This window comes from Chiloscyllium punctatum, chromosome 23, assembly GCF_047496795.1.
Source record: "Chiloscyllium punctatum isolate Juve2018m chromosome 23, sChiPun1.3, whole genome shotgun sequence".
NCBI classification, from domain to species: domain Eukaryota; kingdom Metazoa; phylum Chordata; class Chondrichthyes; order Orectolobiformes; family Hemiscylliidae; genus Chiloscyllium; species Chiloscyllium punctatum.
In genome coordinates this window covers 19584092-19601889 of record NC_092761.1, presented here as the reverse complement: position 1 = coordinate 19601889, position 17798 = coordinate 19584092, and the positions used below count along the sequence as shown (strand labels likewise).

At 36.3% G+C, this 17798-nt stretch overlaps 2 long non-coding RNA genes across 4 annotated transcripts in view; one reads left to right on the top strand and one right to left on the bottom strand.

The window, feature by feature from the left end:
* LOC140494032 (uncharacterized) overlaps nucleotides 1-10786 on the top strand; it is a 59869-nt gene extending 49083 nt beyond the window's left edge. The window contains exon 8 of the long non-coding RNA XR_011963860.1: nucleotides 10546-10786. This is a non-coding gene — a long non-coding RNA (uncharacterized lncRNA). The remainder of the gene's footprint in view (nucleotides 1-10545) is intronic.
* Nucleotides 10787-13923: 3137 nt separating this feature from the next.
* LOC140494031 (uncharacterized) overlaps nucleotides 13924-17798 on the bottom strand; it is a 43025-nt gene continuing 39150 nt past the window's right edge. For 2 of the 3 annotated variants that reach the window (XR_011963856.1, XR_011963857.1), the window contains exon 5: nucleotides 13924-17793. This is a non-coding gene — a long non-coding RNA (uncharacterized lncRNA). The remainder of the gene's footprint in view (nucleotides 17794-17798) is intronic. The other variant, XR_011963858.1, reaches the window with a different exon arrangement.

Here is a 17798-nt window from a genome sequence, read left to right as displayed (position 1 = left end):
ATATCTCACTCATATGACATTTAATCTAATCAATATTTAGCCACTGGTGTCAGAAATAGGAAGAAAATAAGTAGAGAACGAACTTGAGTATAATCTAAAGATAGAGTTAATGACATTTACAGAGGTAATTTTTTGATTTTTTAAAATTATAATATTAATAACATTGGAGATGTGTTGAAAATGTTTGCAGTTACTGATGTGCTGAGCCAAAATTACCCTTTTTAAACTGAAGATTGGACTAGAAACCTGTTAGAAAACTTGAAAATATTCAGTCAGGTGTGATGCACACCATAATTTAATCCATTGATTATTACTGCCAATACTACAATAAAAAAAATCAGGTCTACACCAAAAAGCATCGATTTTCCATCCAATGCTCATTGGAAATATTGGAATACTACTCATTTCAACAATCAAAGTAATCACAGCCTCATCGATTAAGAGATATCTAATGACATTTCACCAATAATTACTGTTTATTTCGAACAAACAGCAATGGGAAGTTTCTCAATTACCTTCAGTTCACTGACAGCATATTTATAATTTTAGTTATTGCTAATATCTAACCACTGATCAATCAAGAAAGGGATAGAAAAGTGGAATTATGGCTCAGTACATCAAGTGATGGAAAGATATTGCAGTGTTCACTCTCCCAATTATTGTGAATATCGATGTTTATTTTGATTTGATTTGAGTATATTTTTCTTCAACACAAAGATTTATTCTAATTCTGATCACAGTAAGATTTAAATATTTTAAATCTAAAAAAATTTAAATTTGTGACATTTTTTGTAAACACAAAAATAGAATTTACAGGTGTTTGCTCTTTCCTTTATCAATTGGAATTGTTGCAAGTTATATATTTGTGGAAGGAAGAGAAGATGTCTGCAGCTGAATAGTCACAGTGAATGATCTTTTCTTCCGATTCCGTCTGACTGCTAAACATTCTCATTATCTTTTTCTTTATAAGAAAAACTGCTTTAAACATATTCAACAGTTGTATTTTTTATGAATTTACAATATGTCGATTTATCTTTCTTCCAATTATCCTGATATTAATATGTAAGTGAGAGCATATGTGCTTAGTACAATTATTATCGTGAATTACTAGTACATTCTCAGTCCATGACACAGAAAAAGTCTAATTAATTCCAAGCCCAATTATCGGAATGAACACTGGTTAGTTTTCATTTGAGTAATCCCAATTGATTATAAGCCCAACCTTCCTTGTTGGGACGATAATGAAAGGCACTTGTGTAGCTCTAGTAGTGTGTCTCCTAAGAGACCAGATCACCAGATGCAGAGCCATAGCCTTGAAAGCTAGTGCTTCCAAATAAACATGTTGGACTATAACCTGATGTCATGTGATTTTTAACTTTGTCCACCCTAGTCCAACAGGGAGAAAGTGAGGACTGCAGAGCTGAAAATGTGTTGCTAGAAAAGCGCAGCAGGTCAGGCAGCATCAAAAGAACAGGAAGAAGGGCTTATGCCTGAAACGTCGATTCTCCTGTTCCTTGGATGCACCCTCGTCCAACACCGACATCTCCAAATTATTGTTGCACAAAGGAATTGTAATTTTTAAAAGAAAATATGACTTTAATTAAGATCTTTAACACACGATTATTAAACCCTTCCAATATTATTATAATATAATTGTAATTGAAAAAAAAATGCTCACTGAACACGGCACACACAACCACACAAATGTCTTCCTGGTCATCTAATTACTGCTCAAGAGAAAAGCCTGAGTAAATATTTTATTGTTCCTGAGAACAAGAATCACAGTAAATATTTGGTGAGCAGTTCCATCCAATAAATGCACTTGATTTCTGAAATTTCACTTCAGTAATTGCACACGACATATTTCGCTAAACCTAATAAAAATGCTTTATTCCAAATGAGCAAGGACGCTAACATCAGCATACATAGATTTCCAATCCCCTTGAAGTATTGCAAAATAAAATAATGTATTTTGGCTTGGTACAACTGTACTTGAAAACATTTTGAGCTCGCACATAAAAAATCTTTATCTGTTTATTCAGACAAAATAGTGAAACTTGGCACTGTAAATTTATTTTGACTTTCACTCACGAAAATACTCATGTGAATAGTTTCTCATTATCTTCCTAGTTCTGATCCAAATGTTGAAATATTTACGATAATAAAACTTCAGGAATAATTAAGTGTTCTTTGCAAGAATGGCATGAAGATTAGATTAGATTACTTACAGTGTGGAAACAGGCCCTTTGGCCCAACAAGTCCACACCGCCCCGCCGAAGCGCAACCCACCCATACCCCTACATCTACCCCTTACCTAACACTACGGGTAATTTAGCATGGCCAATTCACCTGACCTGCACATCTTTGGAGTGTGGGAGGAAACCCACGCAGACACAGGGAGAATGTGGAAACTCAACACAGAGAGTCGCCTGAGGCGGGAATTGAACCTGGGTATCTGGCGCTGTGAGGCAGCAGTGCTAACCACTGTGCCACTGTGCCACCGTGCCGCCCACAAATGTTCAAGGTCCTCGAATTACTGTTGAATAGAATACTCTTCATAAGGGCCTTATTGTCTCGAGCCGATGTTTTCTGTGACTGGTATTTTTTTTGACTAGTGACTGATGTGTTTTCAAATCATGTGCACTGCAGAAGGATTTTTTTAATTTTCAATTTGTTATGAGCAAAAAAACTGTTTTGAACATGCTGATTTACTTTTTTTACTCCAAAGTTATTTATCAATGTACAATCATTACAAAATTATGGAAGCTCCCTGTATCTTACGTTCACTGTCATACGCACTTTCACTATCTACTTATTAACTTCCTACTTCTGACAGGAATGTCTAAACATTGGTTATGAACAAAAGTATATAAATTAAAAGTACGTCTCAAGAAGCAAACCAATGGATGGTAACGTGGCATTCTTGTAATCCTGCATGTTTGACCCAAAAACAATTCTGCTGAATAATAACTGAATTGCTCATTTTTGTGAATCCATAAAGCTAGCTATTATATTGTATTCCTCAGTTTACCGATATTCATGAATATCCAATCATCATCACAGCAAAGTGTTTTAGAATATTAAATCAATTTATTTTTACAGATTATAATGTTATTTTTCCAGTCACTGCCATTACAATAATTGTACAGTTATTGGAGTTAGTCTTTCTAACAAATAGTGAGAATCGCATTTCAATTGCATCAATTGTTTCTGAGTACGAACCCTACAATATAAAAATCAATTTACTTCTCAGTTGAACGATCCCATAATGGAACCAATGATTTCCCATTCAATGCCTCATTGTAAAAATTTGATGATTGCTCATTTGAATGATCACGGTAATCTCAGCCTGAAGCGTTCAGAGAACTGTAATTACTTTTCATTAGAATAATTCCTAGTCATTTCTCCACATTGTTCAGTGAAATAATCAACTAAGATTTCTCAGTATTCTTAAATTAACTGATAGAATTTGGACAATCCAATTACTGCTATTATCTAATCATTGTTCAATATAGTTCAGGGTATATCTGTGGAATTATGGCTCATACATGAAATAATGTAAAGATTTGCAGTGTGTGTTGTAAATATCTTTTTATTTTAACCTGAGCAAAAGTTGAATTGATTTAATTATGTTTCGCTTACATGTTAACATTTACTGTATTTATAAACACGGTACAAGTTAATCATTTTTCATGGAACAAAATCATTTAAAATTCTTGTGACGTTTTGAAGTACAACAAAAGGAACTAACATCACTATTGTTTCATGAAATAGTCACAGTACATTTGAACTTTGGGAAGTGAACATTTCTGGAAAGAAGGAAAGTTGTCTTCAGATGAATAGTTGCATTGTGTGACTAATTAATTTATTTTCCTATTCATTTATGTTGCAAAAAACATTTGAATTTTCCTTTCATTCTGTGAAAACTTGCTTTGAACATATGGACTTATTTTATTGATTTTTGTTCATCAGTTTACAATGATCAAATGATTAGGCATTTTTTCCTCTCATGGATCATCATGAGATTCATATTTAATTAAAGTCATTATTGCTTTGTTACATCATTACTGTAAATACTAATTCATTTTGTCAGTTCATTACACACAGTAAATATGTAATTAATTCCCGTACAAATTATTACAATAAACATCTGATTCGTTTTCATTTGTGTTGCCACAGTAAGCATGTGACTATGGTCCTACCCTTCCGGGGTGGGGACATTATGAAGGGTCCGTGTGGAGCTCTGACAGTGTCTCTACGACAAGATCAGGAGGAATGATTTCAATTCCCACCTTCAGCAGAGATGTGTCAGAGCAGCTCCAAATATTCATGAGAAAATACCTGAGAATAGATTGAACTACTTTTCAAAACAACATGAAATATACTTCAATCTGCTGTGCATTTCAATCATCACCATATCTATTACTTATTTTCTTCAGGTCACTGATAAAACGATGCATCTAATTCTGCTAGTTCAACATTCCTTGAAAAAGTAATTGAGAATATTGCAATCTTAAATTTGGAAGAGTCGAAGAAATGATACTGATTTTTTTTTCTCTGTTTGAAAGAACCTAGTTCAGACATTTCAAGCACATAAATACTTATTCTCCAGTATCATAAAGGTGAAAAAATAAACAGTCAAAATTCCTATTCAGCAACTTCATAGTATTCATTGGTCAGTTGACCAACTACAATTGTGACTAAATATTGCAATTCATCTAAATATTGTTATGTGCTTTGAACAAATTAAATTTCTTATTACTATTCATTCTTGAATTGTCAGGAATTTGTTTTTATTTTCCATCCACCTATTCATAATTCATAAGATTGATATGCTTTCAAAATATCGACATGTTCATTTGAACATTTAATTTGTCTCTCTCTCTCACTTATCTCACTTCATGCATGATAGCTTCAATGCATTTTGCTAATTAACTCTACGAAACTTAAAAATGTTGTTGACTTTACTTCTTTTGTATGCAAGAAAACAATGTAGGTACACCCATTTGTTCTTTAGCTCAAATAAGACTAAATTTTAAATTATTGAAAAGACTACACTGGGGGAAAAAGAACGATTCTTCATCTCAAATATCACATTAAATGACACTTTTTCAAATCATGTGACCTCTAAAATGATTTGTATTTTAATTTCATTGTAAGAAAAAAAAACTGCTTTGGAAATGTTAGAATTGTTTCTTTTACTTCCAGCATTAGTTGTCAATGAACAATAATCATGTAATTATCAGTCATTTTGAGCAAAATAATTTTCTGTAGCAAATGTCATTAACTCGACCTTTTGTTCACAATAGTACTCACTTTCCTGGTCTAATTATTTTCTTCCTTATTCTGACATAGATGTCTAAACATTTATCACGATAAAAATTAAAAAAATAAACATGACTCAACAAAAAAACCCAGTGTTGAACTGTGTCAATTGTTGCTGAGTATTTTTTTAGAATTATTAAAAAGACTTTTTATATATTAATTTTCTGTTTATCAATCTTAATTATTACGTAATCGATGTCAGAGCAAAGTGCTTTCAAAATATTAAGTTAATTTATCTATCAATATTCTAGAAACAATTAACAATTATAATAATTACACAGCACTTTGTGCTTGTTACGAAGTCTAAGTTAATGTGTTTTTAATATTTTCCATATTTCTTATTGTAAATGCTACAATATAAAAACCTGTTTGGTCGGGCCAATACACCCAGAAAAGACCAATAACTGCCCTTGTGACATCCTTTGTAAATATCTGACTTTTGCTCATTTGAAAGGTCACAGTCATTGATATTCAGAGAACACCAGTTACTTTACACTGCAATATTTCTCTTCATTTCTGCACATTACTCAGTGGAATAGTAAGATGAGATACCTCATTATTCTTAACTTTATTAATAGTAGTTTTAAAATCAATATGTTGCTGGGTAACAGTTAGAGGTGGGAAGGGGAAGAAACAGGCAGTGCAGGGTTCCCCTGTAGTCGTTCCCCTAAAAAATAAGTATGCAGCTTTGGAAACTGTTGGGGGGGACAGCCTTGCAGGTGTAAGCTGCAGTGAAGGGGTCTGTGGCTCTGAGATTCAGAAGGGAAAGGGGGAGAAGAAGAGAGCGCTAGTTATAGGGGACTCTCTAGTTAGAGGGACGGACAGGCGGTTCTGTGGACATGGGCGAGACTCTCGGATGGTTTGTTGCCTCCCGGGTGCTAGGGTCCGAGACGTCTCGGACCGTGTCTTCAGAATCCTTAAGGGGGAGGGTGTGCAGCCAGAAGTCGTGGTACACATTGGCACCAACGACATAGGTAGGAAGAGGGGCGGGGAGGTCATTCAAGAGCTCAAGGAGTTAGGCTGGAAGCTAAAAGCTAGGACAGACAGAGTCGTCATCTCTGGGTTGTTGCCGGTGCCACGTGACAGAGAGGCAAAGAATAGGGAGAGAGTGCAGTTGAACACGTGGCTGCAAGGATGGTGTAGGAGGGAGGGCTTCAGATATTTGGACAATTGGACTGCATTCTGGGGAAGGTGGGACCTGTATAAACAGGACGGGTTGCACCTGAACCAGAAGGGCACCAATATCCTGGGGGGTAGGTTTGCTAGCACTCTTCGGGGGGGTTTAAACTAATTTGGCAGGGGGATGGGATCCGGACTTGTAGTCCAGCAAGTAAGCTAGCTGTGTGTCAGGATGTCCAAGACTGTAGGGAGGCTGTGGAGAAGGTAGCACTGACAGGGACTACTTACGGACACAGAGATGGGCTCAAGTGCGTATACTTCAATGCAAGGAGTATCAGAAATAAGGTGGGTGAACTTAAGGCATGGATCGGTACCTGGGACTACGATGTTGTAGCCATCACGGAAACATGGATAGATGAGGGACAGGAATGGCTGTTGGAGGTTCCTGGTTACAGATGTTTCAGTAAGATTAGGGAGGGTGGTAAAAAAGGAGGGGGGGTGGCATTGCTAATTAGAAATGGTATAACGGCTGCAGAAAGGAAGTTTGAGGGAGATCTGCCTCTGGAGGTAGTATGGGCTGAAGTCAGAAATAGGAAAGGTGCAGTCACCTTGTTGGGTGTTTATTATAGGCCCCCCAATAGCAGCAAAGATGTGGAGAAACAGATTGGGAAACAGATTTTGGAAAGGTGCAGAAGCCACAGGGTCGTAGTCATGGGCGACTTCAACTTCCCAAATATTGATTGGAAGCTCTTTCGATCAAGTAGATTGGATGGGGCGGTGTTTGTGCAGTGTGTCCAGGAAGCTTTTCTAACGCAGTATGTAGATTGTCCAACCAGAGGGGAGGCCATATTGGATTTGGTACTCGGTAACGAACCGGGACAAGTGGTGGGCTTGTTAGTGGGTGAACATTTTGGTGATGGCGACCACAATTCTGTCACTTTCACCTTGGTTATGGAGAGAGATAGGTGCACACAACAAGGAAGTTTTTACAATTGGGGGAAGGGAAATTACGATGCTGTAAGACAGGATTTGAGGAGCATACGTTGGGAGCATAGGCTGTCAGGGAAGGATGTGGTGGAAATGTGGGACTTTTTCAAGGAGCAGATACGACGTGTCCTTGATATGTATGTACCGATCAGGCAGGAAAGAAATGGTCGTGTGAGAGAGCCTTGGTTGACGAGGGAGGTTGAATGTCTAGTAAAGAGGAAGAAGGAGGCTTACATAAGGTTGAGGAAACAAGGTTCAGACAGAGCAGTGGAGGGATACAGGATAGCCAGAAGGGACCTGAAGAAAGGGATTAGGAGAGCTAAGAGAGGGCATGAAAAATCCCTGGCGGATAGGATCAAGGATAACCCCAAGGCATTCTATGCGTATGTGAGAAACCTGAGAATGACGAGAACGAGGGTAGGTCCGATCAAGGACAGTGGTGGGAGACTGTGTATTGAGTCGGAAGAGATAGGAGAGGTCTTGAACAAGTACTTCTCTTCAGTATTTACGAACGAGAGGGACTGTATTGTTGAAGAGGAGAGTGTGAAACGGACTGATAAGCTAGAAGAGATATCTGTTAGGAAGGAAGATGTGTTGGACATTTTGAACAACTTGAGGATAGACAAGTCCCCCGGGCCTGACGGGATATATCCTAGGATTATGTGGGAAGCAAGAGAGGAAATTGCAGTACCGTTGGCAATGATCTTCTCGTCTTCACTGGCAACGGGGGTGGTACCAGGGGACTGGAGAGTAGCGAATGTTGTGCCCCTGTTCAAAAAAGGGAATAGGGATAACCCCGGGAATTACAGGCCAGTTAGTCTTACTTCTGTGGTAGGCAAAGTAATGGAAAGGGTACTGAGGGATAGGATTTACGAGTATCTGGAACGGCACTGCTTGATTAGGGACAGCCAGCACGGATTTGTGAAGGGTAGGTCTTGCCTTACAAGTCTTATTGAATTCTTCGAGGAGGTGACCAAGCATGTGGATGAGGGCAGAGCAGTGGATGTAGTGTACATGGATTTTAGTAAGGCATTTGATAAGGTTCCCCATGGTAGGCTTATGCGGAAAGTCAGGAGGCATGGGATAGAGGGAAATTTGGCCAATTGGATAGAAAACTGGCTAACCGGTCGAAGTCAGAGAGTGGTGGTAGATGGTAAATATTCAGCATGGAGTCCAGTTACAAGTGGAGTTCCGCAGGGATCAGTTCTGGGTCCTCTGCTGTTTGTAATTTTTATTAATGACTTAGATGAGGGAGTCGAAGGGTGGGTCAGTAAATTTGCAGATGATACAAAGATAGGTGGAGTTGTGGACAGTGAGGAGGGCTGTTGTCGGCTGCAGAGGGACTTAGATATGATGCAGAGCTGGGCTGAGGAGTGGCAGATGGAGTTCAACCCTGCCAAGTGTGAAGTTGTCCATTTTGGAAGAACAAATAAGAATGCGGAATACAGGGTTAATGGTAGGGTTCTTGGTCAGGTGGAGGAACAGAGGGATCTTGGGGTCTATGTACATAGATCTTTGAAGGTTGCCACTCAGGTGGATAGAGTTTGTAAGAAGGCCTATGGAGTATTATCGTTCATTAGCAGAGGGATTGAATTCAAGAGTCGTGAGGTGATGTTGCAGCTGTACAGGACTTTGGTTAGGCCACATTTGGAGTACTGTGTGCAGTTCTGGTCGCCTCACTTTAGGAAAGATGTGGAAGCTTTGGAGAGGGTGCAGAGAAGATTTACCAGGATGTTGCCTGGAATGGAGAGTAGGTCATACGAGGATAGGTTGAGAGTTCTCGGCCTTTTCTCGTTGGAACGGCGAAGGATGAGGGGTGACTTGATAGAGGTTTATAAGATGATCAGAGGAATAGATAGAGTAGACAGTCAGAAACTTTTTCCCCGGGTACAACAGAGTGTTACAAGGGGACATAAATTTAAGGTGAAGGGTGGAAGGTATAGGGGAGATGTCAGGGGTGGGTTCTTCACCCAGAGAGTGGTGGGGGCATGGAATGCGCTGCCCGTGGGAGTGGTAGAGTCAGATTCATTGGCGACCTTTAAGCGGCATTTGGATAGGTACATGGATGGGTGCTTAATCTAGGATAGAAGTTCGGCACAACATCGTGGGCCGAAGGGCCTGTTCTGTGCTGTATTGTTCTATGTTCTATGTTCTATATCGAATAATTGTTCAATTTAGTAAAGGATGTAAATGTGGAATTATGGTTCCATATAATAACTATTGCAAGGACTTAGCAATGTAGAATCTCTCAATCATTGTGAATATTGCTTTTCATTTTAAACTTGGAAATATTTCTGAAATGATTTGATTGTCATTCACTTCAATGTTAACATTTATTGTGCTTCTAATCACAATAATAGTTGAATATTTTTCTTGTGCAAAATTATTTAAATTCTGATGAATTTTTTTGAAGTACACAAAAAAAGGATTGACATCTTTCTTGTTTCATTAAACAATCACGGGAAATGGTGACTTCTTAGAAATCAGACATTTTCAGAAAGAATGAAAGTTGTCTTCAGCTGAATAGTCCCATTGACTGACCATCATTTTGTTCCAATTTACGTGTAGAACAAAAAAAATTACGTTGCATTTCATAAAATGAGAAACTATTATGAACATCTAGAAGGATTGTATTCATTTTTATTTATCAATTTACAGTAATCACACAAATCTATCAAGTTGTCATTCCACAAATTATCATAAAAGTCATATTTAATTAAGACATCTGTTAACTCCCATCATTATTGTAAATTACTATTTAATTTTAAGTATATTACACATAGGATCCATCCATTTAATTCCAATCCAATTATCACAATAAACATCTGATTAATTTTCACTTGACTGACCACAGTGAGCATGTGATTATAGAGCTGCCCAGCCTGGTTGGGAACGTTATGAAGGAATGTTGTGCAGCTCTGATAGTATCTCTGTTACCAGACCAGGAGGTACAGTTTCAATTCCCACCTTGCACAGAGTTGTGTCAGAGCAGCTCTGAATGTTGATTAGAACATATCTAAGAATCAATTGAATTGCCTTTCAATTCAAAATTAGATATGCTTCCATCTGTTATTCATTCCAATAATCACAGTATTTGCTGTTTATTTTATTCAGGTCACTAATAACAGAATGTATCTAATTCCACTCAATCAATATTCGTTGGAAAATATTTAAGAATGCTGCAGTCATACAGATGAAATATACAAAGTAATGATATTCATTGATTTTCTTTTGTTCTGAAGAGCTGAGTTAAAACAGCACATAGAACTTGATGCTCCAGTGCTATAAAAATGAGGAGAAAAAAATACATTTCTTGTTCAGTTAAATAAACAAATGCCAATTCCTTTTATTTATCAATTTTTAATTATTAATCAGTTTATGAATTGTGTGAAATTTGTTTTTCATTTTCCACTCACCTATTTATATTGAATGTGAGATTGAACTGCTGTGAAAATATCCAAGTGCATTCATTTGAAATTTGATTTTGCATATTTATCACTGTGGGATATATATAAAGCAGTGTTACTTCTGCAATCATAATTGTTTATTCAAGGTAAATGAACTCGCACCAGTGTATAATTGTTTCAGCCAAGAGCCGAGTTAACAAGAATGAAAACTATGTGAATGAAATATATTTTTGCTTTTGTATTAGCTAAAATGTGCATACAAGAATGAAATGTGTCTGCAAATAATGGTAGATGTTATAGACAAATAGTTAAGGTGCTGTGAGGGGAGGGGGTGTAGGTTAAGCTAGATATGCCTGTACAAACAGTTACAAGCATCTGTTTCCTGCTTCAACAGGAACAAAAAAAACACCATCAAAAGGTCATAAGGCTAGGTGTAAATAAAGAAAAAAAGGAAATTATGCTATGGTTAGCACGGAAACAGATGGCAGTGAAGAAGGATAAATAACAATAAGACCACAGAGGGAGGTGGTCAAACGGCCTTATGAGGCCAGAGATAAACATTTTGTCAGGGACGAAGCTGGATGAGTTCAGAGATAAACAGCCGATTTAGATTAGAAATAGTTGTAAACAGTGAAGGAGCAATGGGAGGAGGGAAGAGAAACGAATTACATAAATATTGTGTACTCGTTAAATTCAGTGTGTGTGTGTGCCTTGTGGACAGTGGACACCACACCTCTCTTGCAACAGCATAATAAACGACATTACTGATTCAGGTCTTGTTCCAGACTGAAGTTATTGAAGTGACTGAACTTCATTTCTCACAATCACTTATCTCATTTATTGCATGATGTCTGAAGTGTGTTTTGCTCAGCAATTCTATCAACTATTTAAAAAGTCGAATCTTAAATAAGATCCTTAACACCTAATTACCAATCTATTCCTAATTCATGTAAATATCTCAATTTTCTTGAAGTCAATGTTCACACAAAACAGTGCACATGAAGCGACACAAAGATATTCATCATCAGCTGATTACTGTTCAGTGGAATAACTTGAGTATCTTATTGTTCCTGAGACTATTGACAACAGTAAGCATTTGTTTACTCGTCCATACAGTAAGTGCATTTGATATCTTATATTTCAGTTCAGTTGTTAATGACAATTTTTGTTGTTTAAACCAATAATTCTAATTTATCATGGATATTGACTGTAATACAATAAAACTGGAAACATTTTTTAAAAATATTCTAACAATCTTTAAGCTCCTCTTCTGTTGAGTGTGTGCAAAAGATAATTCAAATTATAACCATTTTTGTTGCAAATTCAACAAACGCTACATTTTGAATTTATGAACTTCTTACATATTTGCAAAAAGGTTAGTCTTCACTGTATGTCATATTAAAAGACTGCTTTTTCCAATCATGCATGCTATAAAATGATTATTGCTTTCATTGCATTGTAAGAAAAGAAGTGTTGAATTTTTTGTTGTTTCAATTCCAACATTAATCATTATTGTAGAATAATGACACAATTATTACAATCGCTTCATATACCACCCAGCAGTGACTTCATTGTTTGTTTATTTCAATGCTCATTTTCATGATCTATTAATTCTCTTCCTAATTCTGACACTTTGATTATAATATTAATCAACATACCATCTCTACAAGGAATCCAGTGGAAAGAAATTCGCAATTTGTATATTGCATATATTTTTGAGTTCAGAAAAGAATTTTGTTCAATAATTACTGAATGTCTCATTTTTTCTTTAATACGTAAAGCTAGCTACTATGTTTTATTCCTTAGTTCCCTGATCTTAATAAATACTCAATCGACATCACAGCAAAGTGCTTTTGAAATATTGAATCATGTTAATTCTTCATATGCATTGCAGTGTACAATCTCTCATTCATTGTAACAATCAATATTTATTTTACCTGTTGAAACATAGTTGTATTAATGTAAATATATTTCACTTCAATGCTAACACTTAAGACTTAAGCATTTTTCATGCAACAAAATCCAATGAAAAAGCATCAGCATCTCTTTATTATTTCATTAAACAATGACAATAAATTTTGAATTTTTGAAAGTTGAACATTTTTAGAAAGAAGGAATGTTGTCTTCAGTTGAATGTTCGCATTGAATGACTTCTTCACAGTATCTGCTGTTTATTCTCTTCTTCGGTTTCCCAAGAAAAGAAATTAACTAGTTCTGTTGGTTCTAAATTCCTGAAAAATATTTGTGAATGTTGTGGTCTTAAAGGTGAAAAGGCGAAGTGATCGTAAGTGATTAGTTTTTTGTTCGAAAGAGCTTGATTCAAACATTTCGGACATTCACATTGTTATTCTGCCGTGTTACAAGGAGAGAAAACAAGTCGCTTTCTTCATCTGTAAAGTAAACATATGCCACTTCCAATTATTCATTAGTCAGCTAATTACCTACATTTGTTATTAAAAATTGCAATTCATCTAAATATTGGAATGACATTTGATCAAATTAAATTTCTAATTATTTTTCATTCGTGAATTGTTGGAGTTTTTTTTTGTTTTCCATTCATCTATTCGTATTGAATGTAAATTTTATATGCTTTGACAATAGCGGAGGGTGTTTATTTGAAATTTGTCTTTGCATACCTCTCACTGATTTTACTTATTGCATATAGTTGCACAGTGGCTCAGTCATTAACAATGCTACCTCACAGTGCCAGGGATCTCGGTTTGATCCCATCCTCGGTGACTGTCTTTGTGTACTTTGCCCATTCTCCCCAAGTCTATGTGACTTTGCTGTGGTTTCCTCCCACAATCCGAAGAAGTGCAGGTTAGGTGAGCTGGCCATGCTAAATTGCACATTGTGTTCAGGGATCTGTATATTAGTCAGCAGTAAATGTCGAGGAATATGGTTGGGAAAGTGTTTGGATGGGTTACTCTTTGGAGGGTCATTTTGTTTCAACGAAATGACCTGTTACCACACTGTGCTAACAGGGATTCTACAATAGTTTAATTGCGCTTCTCTAAGCAATTCTAACTTTTTTAAAGTTGACTTTAGTTAATACCTTGAACACTTGATTATCAGTGTTCCTAAATCTTGTAAAATATCTCAATATTTTTTAAATCATTGCTCACACAAAACACTAAACATGAGGCCACACAAAGGTCTTCATGACCATCTAATTACTGTTCAGTGGAATAATCAGAATTGTTCCTGAGATCAATCCCCACTGCGACAGTAAGGATCTGGTTATCATTCCCTCCAATAAATGCAGAAGTTGTCCTCTGGTATTTCAGTTCAATAATTACACACGATACTGGTTGTTCAAAGCAGTGGTTATTCTTTATTATGAATGGCAAAGGATTCTAATGGAAGAGGTGTTCATATGTCCGAATGTGTTGCATGATCACAAACAGTTTTCAGTCCAAACATTGCACAAAAAAGTGTAAATTTGGTTTTGTTCAACTACTGAGGCTAACATTTTCAGTTCATGTCCATTACAAATATTTGGAGAAAGTGAGGAAAGCAGATGCTGAAGATCAGAGTCAAGAATGTGGTGCTGGAATAGCACAGAATGTCAGGCAGCATCTGAGGAGCAGGAGAAACCATGTTTCAGGCATAAGCCTTCATCGGGAATCTCCGGCTCCATGGATGCTGCCTGGTCTGCTGTGCTTTTCCACCACCACACTTTCGACATTAAAAAAAATTTGCTTATTTGGAGCATATACTCTCTGTTTCCTCTATAATTTAAATTTACTGTGCTTTCTATTCACTCAAGTTCTCATTTTAATAGCTCCTCATTTTCGTCTTAATCTGATGCAAATCTCAAAACTCCGGGCACAATAAAAGCGATATGAATTATTAACTAGCATCTGGACAAGAGAACCAATGAACAGCTACATAGACCTCTTGAACAACAAAGATATTAGAATTAAAAAAGCAATGCCTTCCAAAAAAATCTCTGTACATCTGTATCCTTTTTCAATTCAATAATCCTGCAAATAGCTGCAATATAATTGTCAGTTGATCTCTCTTAATGACTATCTAATCAATGTCATTGTAAACCACTGATAAAATTGAAACATTTTATTTGTTAAAATGCAAAGATTCATTCTCAATTCGTTATTACAACAATAAGTGAACCATATTTTATCTGTCCGCTAAGGTCAAGTGACCTGTGGCCCATAATTGAACATTCTAAATATTCCTACAGCTGGGGAAAGCAGAGCTAAAAAGGTCAAAGTAAAGGAAACAGTAGACAAAGTAACCAGCTCCAGAAAACAGTGGAAAGCCCGGTCAAAGAGCTCACAAAGGTTCGGGAGATCCCTTTACAACCAGCCCAAGAGCTGTGTTTTGGAGAGGTTGAAGCAGACTTCCTGGCACCTTGACTTCCAGCCAGTGCCTGAGCATTAGACACCTCACTTGAGAATGACGACAAGTGAAGGGTGTTTGCACGAAACACATTGAATGCTTAGAATCCAGAATTTTGGTAAAATGTTGTGAAACATTTCCCAGATCATGGAAATCAGCTCAACATTATTGAAATCAAAGTACTTGTAATGGTCTTCAAGACCATTAATTACTGGTCGGTGAAAAACACTTTGTACGTGCCTTATTGTGCTCAGGATGAATAATCATAGCAAACATCACAGTCTCACCAGATCCAAACATATGGAGGAGACACCTTATTATAATTTACACACTACATCTTTCCCAGACCCATGATGACATGTTATGACTACGTGTAACATGTATCGAGATGAAGCAAGTCCTGAATATAGGATTTATTTTCTGATAGATTTCCAATCCAAAAATTATGATAAAATGATATTGTGGTTCATTACATTGTCAACAGATCCCCATTAAATGTATTTATCCGTTTATTCAGAGACATTATTGAAACAAATACGTTGATAAATGCTGTTGACTGTATGCTTCTGTGAAAATAAATCTTCCTTATTGACTTATTTTCATTATAATTCTGACTCAAATGTCTAAATATTGATGATATGAAAAATTGCATGAATTAAATACAATGCAGAATTTGTTCTTGTTATATATTATATTTCTCCAGAAGACAAGTAGAGAAACCAAGGATAGAAGTCTTGAAGATCTGAGAATTGTGAATGACAAACCATTTCTGATCAACGTTCACTGAATGTCTAATGTCTTTCCATGTCATCACGCCAGAATTTGCATTCTCAGCTGACAGATTAAGAAATATCTAGTCAACATCAGAGCAAATCCATTTGGAAATATTCAATCATTTACTTTGCCAAAGTTCTAAAATTAATTATCAATTCATTGTCATTCCAAAAATCACACAGTAATTCAGTTTAGGTTTTGAAACAAACATCATCAAATTCACATTTTAATTTAATCCATTATTTCTTAGTGTCAATATTAAAAGAAGAATAATAGTTCTCTTATTCCAGGATAACGCAAACACAAACTAATTAATGATTCCCTATCCAACACTCACAGATAATATCTGTTCCCTTCTCATTTGAACGTTCACAGAAATCATTGGATTAATATTCGTCCTTGCATATTAAGAGACGTCTGATTATTTTACACTCCAATAAATGCTGTTCATTTTTACACATATGAGATTTCTAATCATTTTTAAGTTTGCTATGAAATGTTTTTAAGATTAATTGTTGCTTATATCTAATATTTAAGAATTGATCAAATCCAGTATATCCAGCTTTAAGTGTGAAATTAAGGCTCAGTAACGTAAACGTATTGCATTGTACAGAAACCAATGGTAGCGAATGGTGATTTTTATTTCAATACTTGAATCTTAGCTGATTTGCTGTTCTGGGCATGGCCTACCCCCACCTGCAATAGAATGGTCCATATTGGCTCATACAAAATGCCTGACAATCAAAAACACGCAGCCTACCTTAGAACTAAAATACAAGGTGTCAGGGGGTGATAAACGACACTAACATTCTGTTTCAGCCTTAAATTAAAAGAAAGCACACTACCAATGGACCTACTCCAACGCCAGGACTACAGCATTCCAGAAATTTCTTGATAACAGCATGCCGACATACAGACAAATGACCAATCCTGATCCTCATAAATGAAAGGATAATTGTCCCAGTAAATGAATAAACAGCAGCTGCAGGGTGCAGCCCAGTTAACTCACTAAGCAGCTATCATGACAACAGAAAAGTTCATTTGTCAGATATAGTTATTATTTTACAGTTACTCAGAATATTAAACAAAGGTTCTAATTACAGATTCTTGAGTATAATAGGGGAAATTTGCAACATAAGTTTGATATATGTAACCAATGCCTCCTAAAAACATTATAGAAAAGCATTTAGCCAGAGATTTGAAGTTAGCTAGTTTTAGGAATTAACTTCACGGTATGATGTTGACTGCTCATTAATTATAAAGTCCTGACAGAAAGAGTAGCTGTATAATTTTACACAATATAACAAACTTTATAACTAAGTCATATTACTAATCTTATAGCAAGTAAGCTAAAATTAACTGTCTTTTCTATTTCTTTGTACTATATAATTAAGACAGTGAACGATATGAGGAGTAATTGGCTTTGATAAAATAAAATATAATGAATAGCAGAACTCAAAATGTCCCAACTGATAAGATATCCTGAGAGAGTTCAGGAATAACTTTGGAATCTAAGTCAATAAGATGCATGGAAAGATCCCAATAGGAATCTGGGGATGTCCATTAGAATGCCCATCTGCGATTATGTGTTTCAATTGGGTGGCTGGATGAGGAGGGAAGGGCTGTAACCACATTACATGTGGCCATTGTGATGCAGAAAGTCCATAAAAATGCTGCTTTTTACTGTACATGTTACAGTGTGTTATGGATCTCCCTTCCGAGATTGGCCACGGGGGACGATCCCTTCATTAACTGGTTGCTGCATGAGTAAACATCTTCCACATGCCTGAGCTCAGATTGCCTCCTGAGTTTTCATTCCCTGCC